Genomic DNA, 13,657 nt, shown 5'->3' on the forward strand with positions numbered 1-13,657 from the left:
TCCCCCCTTCCTTCCTTCCTTCCTTCCTTCCTTCCTTCCCTCATTTCTTTCTCTGCTCCTTCCAGGACCCCGTCTCCCAAATGTGAAGCCAATCCTAAGACCATCTCCATTCCCTGCTCCAAAAAAAGTCTAGAAACTACCACCAGGAGAGATATAGCCATTTCCTGGTAGGAACTCCCTAGGTCCCAGAGGGCCAGCTGGCTTTCCATGGCCAGGAAACAGGAAAAGAGAATTCATTCAGTGGGCTGGGATGTAAATAAGCCATAAAAGGCTGCACCATTCTAGGCTGCACCTGTGAGCATCCCTAGGCTGAAGCCCTGTCAGCGTTTCCATGACAAACTCGTATTTCTGGATGCCTCTCTTCCAGCTTCAAGAGCATGCCTTGTGCTGAGACTTGACACTGAAAATGCTTTCATGTTTTTTTCCCCTTAAAAAAGATTGCACACTCTAAAAATCCACCTGCTCATTATATGTGTTTGCTTTTCATTCTGAGAGTTTTGTGGGTATTATATTTGTATGGTAGACACACAAGCATATGATAATACACGTGGGGGTTCTGTGGTGGAGAGCTGCCTTGGCAAATACACAACCACCACACAGCACGGTAAGATGCCTCCCCTCCCTAAGACATCTCTCACACCCGTTTGCCTGTTCCAAAGCCTGAAATTCTATCATTAGAGATTTACTACTTTTGAACTTGGGTGATTATCCATCCCTAAGAGTCTACTGTGACAATGCACCAACCCCTAAAAGGGACTAAGCTGCCATCTGATGAGGGGTTAGCAAAAGAACCATGAGGCATCAGGAAAAATGGCTAAAGGATAGAAGAGCCCTAAAAAAGTATATGAGAGGCATCCAAGAAATGTTACCTATTTTACAGTTTGTTAGGCCTGCCTATTGGATACACCATGTGCATATATAGAAGCGCGCGTGCACACACACACACACACACACACACAGTGCTCTTTATATACAGCAGTTGTTCCCAAAACCTAAGTGATGTTTGTATTCACCTGGGAATACTTCCAAAAATGCAGGTGCCCAGGCCTTGCCCTGGACATACTGAATCGGCATTTCTAGGGCTGGAGCAGAGCCCAAGTTTCTGCATTGGTCAGTCAGGTTTAGAAACCACTGACAGAAAGCATAGAGCACCAGAAGAGAAAACAGAACACCTGAATTTGAGTAACAGCATCGCCGTTTATTGAGGGACCCTGGGCCCTGCACTCTCTGAACCTGGGGGAAACACCCAGTTCCCATGGCCCATATGAGGCAGTGTTACAGAAATGCCCATTGAAAACCAGTTGACAATGCAAAATTAGTTGTTTTCCCGTACACACATGGCACATGGCATGCATTGATACACATTCATGGGTATCCATGTCCCCGGATGCCCTACAGAGAAGACAGGTCTGGTGTTCATCACTGTCCTTCACCTTAGCTTATGTCTGCCTTCACTTCCAGATGGACTTTCTCACTCCAGGACATGTGCTCTGCTCACCTCTCCTAATAGCTTGGCACAGTCCTTGATCACTGAAACATGATTTTTCTATCTAATGGGTTTATCTACCGTCTATAATCTCTCCGATGTTCATCAGTTCTGGGGAGAAAGAAGGAAGAGGAGTCACTCCTCTGCTTTATGATAAGGGGAAACCCAAACAAGGGGGTTTATAAAGAGGGCTTTGTACTACTTAAACATAGAGCAGTGATTATTTCCTTTTGAAAACCTGGTGACAATGTGCTCACAAAAACTCCCCCTACGGTTTCAGGGTTTCATGGACTTCCTGATGTCTTTCCATGGACCCTCTAGGAGTCCAAGGAATCCCCTGTAAACAACCCCTGCCCCACGTGGCTCTGGCAGCCCAAGACCTCTGAGCTTCTAGAGGGTCACATTCAAGCACATGAGGCATCCTTTCAGCTGGGCCTTGGCTGAGTGACTTCTCGCCCCTCACCACAAGCCGTGAGATGAACTTGAGTGACCTCCCCTCCCTCCCCACGAAAGAGAGTTAAAACCCAGTGACACAGTGACACATCACCTGTGTTGAACAGAATCTTCTCAGACTCAGACAATGCCTCCTTGTTCCTGATCCTGCAGCACAGGGTCTAAGCTGCCTTATCAGGAGGTATCAGGAGGATGGATGGTCTTTACTATGATGACAAAAAACACAGCTCAGACTGGTGTAAGCAATAAAAGGAATCCATTGGTCCATGACAATAAAAAATTTCAAGGTGGCTGGACTTTTTGCCCATCCAGGTGAGATCCATCTGCTCTGAGCTGTTTTTGTTCATTTGCTTGCTTGCTTTTGGTCTCTCCATTCTCCTCCGTGGCATCAACTTCATCCAAAAACTTCCAGCCTTCAAGGTTGCAATGTGGTCTTGCCAGCAGCAACCAAAACTGTACGCACCCTCATTCCTACTTGGGAGAGAGAGCAAGCTGCTGTTTTGATAGTACCCATGAAAGAAAATGGAAGCTTCTTTCCAGAACCCCTCAGTCAGTGTCTCCCACATTCTATCAGCCTACATTGGGAAACATCCTATCCTGATTAGAGCCTCTGATGATGCAGGACTGCATGGCTGGGAAATTCAGAACATAGTATAAACGGCATGCCTCATTGCTCAGACCTCAGGTCCTTGGGCTTGGCCTCCCACCCTTACACAATTCAAACTGTTTTCCAGAAAGAGGTTAATAACTCAAAAGAAATGATTTTACAAATGCTAAGGCTCCAGTCTTGTCCCACACTTGGCCCCTTGACAAGAGCATGGACCTTCTCAAGAAGGTAAGGGGGAATGGATTTTCATTTTCTAGAGAAAGGGAAGGAAACACAATCTACAGCCAGTCAGCTGAGCAGAATGCAGGCCACACAGGGGTTCAGAGGCCTGGGTTGGGCCTCCTTTCTCCTTTAAGCTTTTGGGTGATCGTGAACAACCTGTTTACCCTCTTTGGCCCCAGAAAGAGTCAAATTGTCATCCCTTCCATATGTAAGGAGCAACAGTTTGGAGGAAGCTGGGTCCTCAGAAGATTCCAGGCTTGTGTGCAACTGCTCAGAGCATAGAGATCATGGTGTGTGGAGTGGTTTCTGACCAGTCCTCATTTGCCGATACCATCCAGAAGGTATTTTAGTATAACTCCAATAAAATTACGGGCTCTGTGTGGGCCCTGGCTCTGCTCAGACACTCATATAAAGAAATATGGTTCAACAACTGAAAGTCATTTCAAAAGAAATTCCAATTATTAATGTCTTTTGAAAAGATATAAACACTTTGCAAAGTTGGTCTGAAGCCCCCTTTTGTCCTCCTTAATTCTGTCACATTGATAGGTACTCAAGGGCCTTTTACACATCAAAATCTCCTATAGTCTCTCCAGCATCCAAATGTCTCCCTTCTTTCCGAGCTCTTTATTATGGAGGTCAATCAAGTTAGTCTCTTGCGTCATGTCCTTCCTCTTTTCCTCCAGTCTCTCTTCACACCCATTACCCCAATTCTACATCTGAGAAGATCTGGATATCAAAGTTATTAACACAGAACTCTCTGTAGAATACTCACACTTTAATAAATCTTGTCCTGTCACATAAGCATTATTGGGGAACAGACTTCCAGTCTCATATATGCATAGATTATTCTCATAGTGTGTACTAAGGTTCTCCAGAGAAACAGAATCAATAGGATATAGACAGATACATATAAGATTTTTATTAAAGGAATTGCTCACATGGTTATAAAGGACAAGAAATCCATGATCTGCCATCTACAAGCTGGAGAAGGAGGAAAGCTGGTGGTATAATTCAGGTCAAGCCTGAAGGCCTGAGAACCAAGAACTCCTGTGTCCAAGGGCAGGAAAAGATAGATAAAATCTAGCTCAAAAAAAGAGAGAGAGGTGCCTGGTTGGCTCAGTTGGTAGAACATGTGACTCTTGATCTTAGGGTTGTGAGTTTGAGCTCCATGTTGGGTATAGAGATTACTAAGTAAAGAGAGAGAGAGAGAGAGAGAGAGAGAGAGAGAGAGAGAGAGAATCCACCCGTCCTCCATCATTTTGTTCTATTTGGGCCCTCAAAGAATTTGATGATGAAAGCCCACATTAGTGAGGGTGGATCTTCTTTACTCAGTCTACTGATGCTCTTCCAGAAACATCCTCACAGACACTCCCAGAAATGTTTTACCAGCTATCTTGTCATCCCTCAGCCTAATCAAGTTGACACATAAAATTAACAATCACATACCCCATCTTGAAGTAGAACATCAGCTTTAATTGTTTTGTTACTGGGGACAGGGGTCATAAACCATCCATCTTGAGAATATTACCTTACAATAGCTTCGACACCAGAAGTTATTTTTCAGAAAAAGTCTGCAGAATAATCTCCACTGGCCTCTCCTTCTCCACTCTCCAGCTGTGTCCACCCTGCTCTGAGATCCAGGAGGCTGAGCTGGTGATCCATACCAAGAGGCTTTCTCGTCCTCTGGTTTCTGGTTGTCTGAGAGGCATTGACAAGAGATGGGAAGGAGAAGGAGGTCAGGGTATTTATTCTGCCAGATCCTACCCTGGTGAGCTGATGGTTGGCCAAGTCTCCTGTCCCAGGCCCTCTCCCAGCTGCAGCTACCCCTGGGGTCTTGTCACTACTCCCCACCTGCCCCTCAGCCTAGAGGTGGCAATGGTTCCCTATTGTTTCTGGTTCCTGGAACTCATTACCACCTTCCCTTGCTTTCTCCCCATTGCTGCTTCCCTGAGCCCTATGAACAGCTCTTTCATCCAAGCCTGCTCACTACCTAAGTGTGCCCCTGACCTCCACGGCATTGTCACCTCACTGAGTCTCATCTTATCAATGTAAAGTAGAGAGGGAAGGGAGAGAGGATTATACTTTTTTTTTTCATGGAGGATCTAACATGTGAAACTTACAAAAATGATTCAGTCAAGTGTCAAGGTCTAACTTGCATCTTTGGACTGGATTATCCACCATTTTGGGCCAAGTTAAGGGCTTAGTCTGTGGTTGAAGAACAATGTCTCTCTGAAAAGCTAAGTGGAGAAAGAATCCAAAGCTTATCACTACTGCGATCTAATGATGGACTGCCACAACCAGGCAGCAACCACTAAAATTCAGCGTGTGGCTTTGCTGCTCTCAACCTTCTCCTGATCACAGCAAGACCATAAAAGAGAGAGAAACACCGAGTACCTCCTACAGAAAGACTGAGTCAGCGATCGACAAAAATCCACACACATCCTCCTTGTCCATCCCAGGCCTGATTAGGAAGAAACCATACCCACCCATATCTGAAATTTCATCAGTAGAGAGGCGTAACTTTGCCTTTAGGCCGGATGTAAATATTGTTTCCTGAAAGGAGTAATTTAGTTACATTTGATTAATATTTCCATTATGTGCAAGGCACTGTGCTCAGCGCTAGTTAGCATTGTAATCCTATCAGTTACACTTGAGTATGAATAAACTGGATATCAGAAGAAAGAGGAAGTGCAGAGAGGTGGGGAGAAATGTGCTCTAAAGGGAGGAAGCTGAAGACACGCTTTGCCTTTTAATCATCCTGGCTCAGGAGACAGGCTCTGGGTGAGAGATATAAGGAGGGGATCTTACTGTGTGTAGATGGTGCTTAAAGCCGTGGGACTAGATCAGGCCATCCCAAAGGAAGGAAGGTAGGAGAGGAGAGGGGAAGGGCAGGGAAGAGAAGAGGGAAGAGGACATCTAAGAGCTAAGCCCCAGGGTATTCCAATCTTAGGGCTAGTGAAAGGGGACAAGGGAACCAAGAAAAGAAAATTGACAAGAAACAGCTGGCAAAGTAGGAGGAAAATTGGTAGAGTAGGGTGTCTGAAAGCACCTAAAGAAGGTATTTCTAGGATGGCAGTGATCAAATGACAGAAATTGCTGATGGGTCAAATAAGAACAGAGTACCGACTGTTGAATTTGTCAGCACATTGGGAACCTTGATAAATGTGGTTTCACTGTCATGGTAAGAGGAACAAGCCTGATTGGATGATGTGTGATGGAGAATAGGAGGGGAGGAGATAAAAACAGCACAAGTGTTTTTGTTTTTGTTTTCATTTTTTATTTAACTAATCTCAACACCCAATGTGGGGCTTGAACTCAGGACCCTGAGATCAACAGTTGCATGTTCCTCCGACTAAGCCAGCTAGGTGCCTCAACACAGTACAAGCCTTAAAAACTTTTTTTTAAGTTTCACTATGAATGGTTAGCAGAAAAATGATGAAGTAACTAAAGGGGGAAGGTAGAGCCAAGGATTTCTTTTTTTAAAGATGAGAATTATGTCCCATTAGTTGCTGATGGGAATGATCCAGGAGAGAGAAAATTTAACAATGCAGATGAGAAAGCAGAGAATTACCGGATTGACACCTTTTAATAAGCAAGAAGGGAAGGGATCTAGTGCACAAGGGAAGGGCCTGGCCTCAGACACATGGATTGTCCATTCATCCTAAGAGGAGGGAAGGCAGATTATGAGAGCCTGAATCAGGAAGGTTGGTATTTTGGGTGGTGGGAAGATAATGATTGTCCCCCAACCCCGACCCCAGTTTCTGTTTTCTCAGTGAGGAAAAGATAATATCAAGGGCTGAAAATGAGAAGCAGGGGGAGTTGTGTGAGGGCCTGAGAAGGGAGGAGTAAGACTCAGTTATCCCAAGGACAATGACTTCCTCAGGGACAGATTATAGGATTGCTGGGCAGCATGTGGTCCTCCTGAGGTTAAAGTTCATGAGTTTAAAGGGATACCTTTCACCACATTCAGCAGCTGGGGTGCAGGTGTGGAAGAGGTAAAAGATTTGACCCATGTCGGGGTTTTGCTACTTCTAGGTTGGGAGGGAAAAAGGTCAAGATGGTTGCAGTTATCAATTGCTGTTAAACAAATTATCCCAACACTTAGTAGCTTAAAACAATAGACATTTACTATCTCATAGTTTCTTTGAGACACAACTTGGAATCTGGAAGCAGCTTGGCTGAGCAGTTCTGGCTTGGCATCTGTAATAAGGCTGCAGCCAAGATGTTAACTGGGCTGCAGTCATCTGAAAGCTTGACTGGGTTGGAGAATCTGCTACCAAGATAGTACACTCATGACTAGCAGAGTCATGGGGTGGTTGTTGGCAATCAGACTCAGTTCCTCTCCAAAGGCTGCTCGAGTGTCCTCACAACCTGACATATGGCTTCCTGCAGAACGAGCAATCCAAAGAAGGACTAAGCAGAAGCTGTCCTTTTATGACCTTGACTTGGGTCACTTTGCATTACTTTTGCCACATTCCATTCCTTAGAAGCAAGTCACCAAGACCAATCCATGTTAAAGGGGAGGAGAATTTGACTCCACCTTTTGAATAGAGGAGTATTGTTATGGACTGAATGTTTGTGTCTCCCCAAAATTCATACATAGACTCTCTAACCCCCAGTGTGGCTGTATTTGGAGATGAAGTCTCTAAGGAAGTTATTAAGGTTATATGGGGTCATGAAAGTGGGGCCCTGATCTGATAGGATTAGTGTCCTTATAAGAAGAGACACAGAGCTTGCTTGCTTGCTTCCTCCATGTGCACACAAGAAGGAAAAGCTATGTGAGGACATAGCAAGAAGGTGACCATCTGCAAGTCAAGAAGAGAGCCTTTACCAGAAACTGAACTGGCTAGAACTTTGACCTTAGACTTCTAGCCTCCAGAATGGCAAGAAAATACATTTCTGTTGTAGAAGCCATCCAGTCTATGATATTTCATTATGGCAGCACGAGGAAGTCTAAACAATTGTCAAAGAACTTGAAGACATATCTTAATATTACAAAGGACAAGGGTATGTGCAAATGTATTTATTGTGAATCACTGATTGGAAGAAGTCCCTGAGTGGGTAGGGAAATGTAGGAATGGGAAGCAACTGAACAGATATGAGGTAGTGGCCAGAAAAGAGTGACTCGAAATGGAGATTTTGGACATGGCACAGCTGATGCTGGTGACAAGATCTAGGATGAGATGATGGAAGGAGGTGACTCAGGTGAGAGGGAAAAGAAAGATCTTTGGTGGCAAGAAGATTAATTAGCAGAGAGGCAGAATGTTGGAAAGATCATTCAAGAGATGCTGAAGGGACCAGGATGATACTGAGTATAGGGATGGAGAGAAACAGTGAACCAGGCGTTAAGGTCTTCAATGAATGGGGAGTAATGAGGAAGAGGGTAGTAGCAGGGGGCAGAACTTGACAGCAGGTGGGACTCAAAGGGACATTTCAGGTTGTTGTCTGAGAGTCTGGGGGAAGGGTTGTGGTGTTAGTACTGAAGTGGCTACTAAGGAGCCAAGTGCATAGCCAAGGTTCCGAAAAAGCTTGATAGAAGAGGAGCAGAAACAGAGGATCTGAGCACAGACACACACACTCACAAACAACCAGATAATAGTACATATCTCAGAGGGTTGTTAAAAGGACTGAGGGGGTGCCTGGGTGGCTCAGTTGATTAAGCATCCAACTCTTGATTTTGGCTCAGGTCATGATCTCATGGTTCACGGGATTGAGCGCTGTGTCAGGCTCTGCACTGACATTGAGGAGCTTGCTTGGGATTCTCTCTCTCCCTCCCGCTCTCTGCCCCTCCCCAGCTCATGGGCACTCTCTCTCAAAATAAATAAATAAACATTAAAAAAAAAAAGGACTAACTGAGCTAACACTTCATGTTTAGACAGTGCTTGTGTGGGGTTTTTTTCTGACACAAACCAATTCTCCAACAGCACCTGGGTGTACAACAATTCAATTCTTACACTATCAACATGCAGTTAACATCAGATCCCACAGGTTAAAGGGCTCAGTCCCACAAGACTGCCCCCACTTCAAATGCCAACGGTGAATGGGGTGCCCAGACTTTCCACACTTCTGCCCAGATGACTACAAACTTGGGAGTTCCCACAATGCCCGCTGAAGTTCAGTAATTTCCTAAAATGACTCACAGAACTTAGGAGAATGCTTTGTTGGTTCGTTATAAAGAATACAAATGAACGGTCAGATGAAGAGATTCATAGAGTGGATCTGGAAGGATCCCAATGCAAGTGCCTCTGTCCCTGTGGAGTTGGGGTACACCATGCTTCCTGTACATGGTGCATTCACCAACCAAGAAGTTCTTCAAAGTTTGCTGTTCAAGAGTTTTGATCCTGAACAATCTCTAGCCCTCCTCCCTCTCTGAAAATTGGGAGGTGGAGCTGAAAGTTCCTTACTCTAATCATACCTGTTAGTCTTACTGGTGGTGGCTGGCCAGCCTCCATCCTGAAGCTATCTAGGGGCCCCACCCTGAGCCATCTCAGCATAAACTCAGAAGTGGTCAGAAAGGGCTCATTAGGAATAACTTAACATACTTCCTATCACTCAGGAAATTCCATGATTTTTAGGAGCTCTGTGCCACAACCAGGTACTTATTTATTATACCACAGCCTGCCATGTAGTAAATGCTGTATAAGGTATCAGTAATCCCTTGTTACAGATGAAGCCACTAAGGTACAGAGAGGTTAAGTAACTTTATGGGCACATAGCCAATAAGGGCCAGAGTTAGGGACTCAAACTCAGAATTATGTTAATGAGAGAAAGAGACAACCTATTGGAAATGCAGCCTACGCAGAGGATTTTAAGCAAACCCTCCCTGCTACCGTTCTTTCTCCTCCCCCTCCCCTGCCTCTCTCCCCCTTCTCCCCTTCCTCCTCCTTTTTCTTCTTGAGATAGTCTGAGTTTGTTTCTGTTATTTACAACGAAAAATGCTCTGATCAGAGTAATTACACCAAGGGGCAGAAGAGTCTATGTGAGTGGTACAAGCTCTGAGTCGCTAAAAAAAAATATTGTACTGGCCGATGACAAAATTCCTCTTTAAGAAACAATTGTCTGAGTCTAAAATACAGGCTTTTGGACATAAGCTGGAAGTTGAGGGCAAGGCAAAAGGGGAGTTGAATTGCTTTGCTTAAAAATCAAGAGGATTTTTTTTAATAATTTGGTTTCCTTTGAGGAAATTTTAGGTTGCCTCCAACTTGACTTTATTATGAAGCCATCATGAATAAATAAGCATCCTCATACCCAAGACTTTGATTATATCTCTATTTCCTTCAGACCAGATTTTAAGACATAGAATTATGTGGTCAAAGGGCATGGATATCTTAAAGACATTTTTTTTTTTTTTTTACCTGGCACCAAATTGCCCTCCAGAAAGATCAAAACAGTTTAGGGGTGCCTGGCTGGCTCAGTCCATGGAACATGTGACTCTTGATCTCAGGGCAGTGAGTTTGAGCCCCACATTGGGTGTAGAGATTACTTAAAATATTTTTAAAAAATCAAAACAGTTTATATTTCTATCAGCAATGAGTGAGACTTCCAGTTTCCCAAGGTGTTCATATACTTTAAAATCTTTAACATATAGATGAAAATTGCTTTAGTTTGTATTTTGATATTACCAGTAAGACTTTTTTGTGTGTTTATTGGCTGCATCTATTTCTTCTTTTAAGAATTGTCTTTCCAGGGCACCTGAGCAGCTCAAACATTTGACTTTGGCTTAGGTCATGATCTTGTGGTTCATGAGTTCCAGCTTCATCTTGGCTCTGTGTTAACAGCTCAGGAGCCTGCTTCTGTGTCTCCCTCTCTCTCTGCCCCTTCCCTGCTCAAGTTCTGTCTCTCTCTCTCAAAAATAAATAAACATTAAAAAAAAAAAAAAAAGAAAGGATTGCCTTCCCATAAGCTTCTCTCTGGTGCTTCCCATCTTTCTAATGAACAAAATCCAGCCAATTCCTGTTGGCTTCCTACTCTGCCCACCTTGGTTTACTTATCACCGCTGCTGACAAGGTGACCAACTAGTTTGGTTTTAAAAGTGGAAATCCCATGTCCTGAAATCCTTTCAGTCCCAGGTAAATGGAGACAGCTGGTCGCCCAGCTCTGGGCCTTAGATCTTCACCTGCAAAATGAGGACCAGAGGCCCTCACATGTCCCTCTCAGATGTTCCTTCATTCACCCCGTAAATATGTACCATGCTACACAGCTCTGGGCAGGTGTTCTGCTAGGGAGGCATTACAGATTCCTCAGGGAATGGGACCCAAGTATCCTGAACATCCATGATGGTTCCCCAGAGGGAGAATATCTTGATGAATTTTCAGCTAAGACCTGCGTGATTGGTTGATAGCGGACAAGGAAGCCCTAATATGGAGGCAGGAAGAATGGTCCCCAGTGCACACCTGAGGGAAGTTAGATGCCAGGAAAGGTAAGAGGGGGGTGAAGGGGCAAAAGATAAACCTGATCTACTTTGAAGTTTGGCCAAAGATCCACCTGTCCACAATTCAGCCCAGGAGCGGATAACAGTGTAAATTTCCCCCCAACCAGAAGCAGATGCTCCACCATCTGGGGCTGTCTATTCCCTCACACCCTTCCCAAAGTCCTGAGCCCTCAAATTAAGCATCTGAGGAATTCTTCTGGGTTCCAAGGCCTATAATGACTTCATGTGTGTCTTTTTTTTTTTTTAATGTTTATTTATTTTGAGAAAGAGTGCAAGCGGGGAAGGGGCAGAGAGAGGGCGAAAGAGAATCCCAAGCAGGCTCCCCGCACTCAGTGCAGAGCTCAATGCAGGGCTCAGTCCCACGCGTACCATGAGATCATGACCTGACCTGACCTGAGCCAAAACCAAGAGTAGGACATTCAACCGACTGAGCCACCCAGGCGCCTCCCTGTGTCTCTTTTATTGACCCCACTTTACACTTCCCAAAATTCTGAGAGTCCCTCTCCCTGGGACATCCTGTAGAAATGAGCACCACTAGACATCCTTTACCCAGAGCAAGCACTTCTGTGCTCCACATTATTGAACAGCAGAAAATAAATTTTCGCAGCATCCAAGAAAGGCCCTCAAGATAGAAGCAGCCAAGGACACAAAACTTTCCAAAACCTTTATCTTCTCTGCCAGGCTCAAGTGGGCCTGGCTTTTTTTGATTCCTATCACAAGACTGCTGGGGGGACGGTGAACTCACTGAAGCCAAGAGCAAAGCTCTGCCTCCGGTACCCCCTGCAGCACTGAACACAACACCCACACGGGGCAGGAGCTAGCTTAAGCCCCACTGCAACCGGGGGCCCAGGCTGGGAGGAAGGGAGGAGGGGAGGAGGGAGCTGGAGCCCAGAGTTCCTGCCGCCGCCTTCAGGCCGCCGGGAGGTTCTAATGAAAAGCTTGCCAGACCTCTAACTAGAGCTTAACCGCCAGCAGGCTGTGATTGCTCATTGTTTGGTTATAATTAGCAGCGATTTCTGCGGCGGCAAAGCTGCAGCCTACTGCCAGCAGGAGCGGGGCTGGGGGAGGGCTCCGCCACCCTCGCAGCCACCAGCCCCTGGCCCCGGGGCTCCCAAGCCTGAGCTCCTTCACGCCCTGGCCCCGCCTGCCCTGCGCCCACAGGCAAGGCCCCTGGCTGGCAGAACTTGATCTTTGATACCGGGCCAATACCAGACCCCTTCCTCAGGCCAGAGAGAACCGCCCGCTCTGATTGCAAGAGAGTGTGGGCTGAAAAATTGGGCACACCCGGGTGTGAGACCAAGTTTTGTCTGCTAGGCACAAGCTGTGTGTCTTCAGGCAACTTATTGAGCCTCCTGAGCCTCAGTTTCCTCATCTCTAAAATGGGGGTGGTAGGGTCACCTGGCTGGCTCAATCAGTAGAGCATTTGATCTGAGTTGTGGGTTCGAGCCCTGTGTTTGGGCATCCACATAACTTAAAAAAAATCTAAAAATAGAAAAAAAAATGGGGATGGTAAGGACAGTACTCATCTCCCTTAGGGGATGTGGTAAGACTTGAAAAGGATAATTCACTTAAGCCACTTGGCGGAGCGCCTGGGGCGCTGTTGGCACTCAGTGCATCCTGGCTGCTCTGGCGGAGGTGAGGAGGAGTGGGCTTTGGCTCAGGCCTTTTCCTCTCTCCTCCTGCACCCTCTGTCCCCCTGCCCTTGGCCAGGCTCCTCCCACACAGGTGCTGGGCAGCTTGCTACTCTTTCTGCCTTCCTGGTGGAACCAGCTCTCGGGGACGGTCTGCCTTAGCGGTTTCAGTGTCAAGGTGACCTCTCCTAGGAGAGTGGTCTCCAACTTTCTTACTGTGACTCACAGGGAAAAACTACATTTTACATAGTGACCCACATGTAAGACACACATACATATGCATACAGGTAGATAAGACAGAAACAAACGTTTCATGAAGCCGTACTTACCCGAATCAAGTGTGGTGTGTACTAATGTGTTCCTTTCCCTTCTCTCTTCCATTATGCATCCACATCTATATGTAGAGCTATATCTATATCCATTTTTAGATAGAGTTTTGAAGTGTTGCCAAAGGTCAGGACCCACTAAATTGATTTCATGACCCAACCGTGGGTTGAAACCTTCGGGGTGAAGAACGGTGCCCCAGAAGGAAGAGGCCAGTTAACTCTCGTCTCTCATTAGAGAGTAAAAGGCTCTGTTCTCTATTAAAGGGACTTGTATGAGGGAGCCAGGGGGAGAGAGAATTCTGAAAAGCTGAAAGCCACATGACCACATCTGAGGTTTACAGGTGAAAACAAGTCTTAATCGTCATCCATAATGAGGGTGGGCTTTTGCATACATTTTGGGGGGCTTCGGAATCAAGCTTCAAAAAACGGGAGGTTTGTTCCTACACCAACCTGCAAGCTAATGTTTCCTTAGCTGGGATTCCAGCGAGTCTGCTAAACGCC

This window comes from Acinonyx jubatus, chromosome E1 (assembly GCF_027475565.1).
Source record: "Acinonyx jubatus isolate Ajub_Pintada_27869175 chromosome E1, VMU_Ajub_asm_v1.0, whole genome shotgun sequence".
Lineage (NCBI taxonomy): Eukaryota > Metazoa > Chordata > Mammalia > Carnivora > Felidae > Acinonyx > Acinonyx jubatus.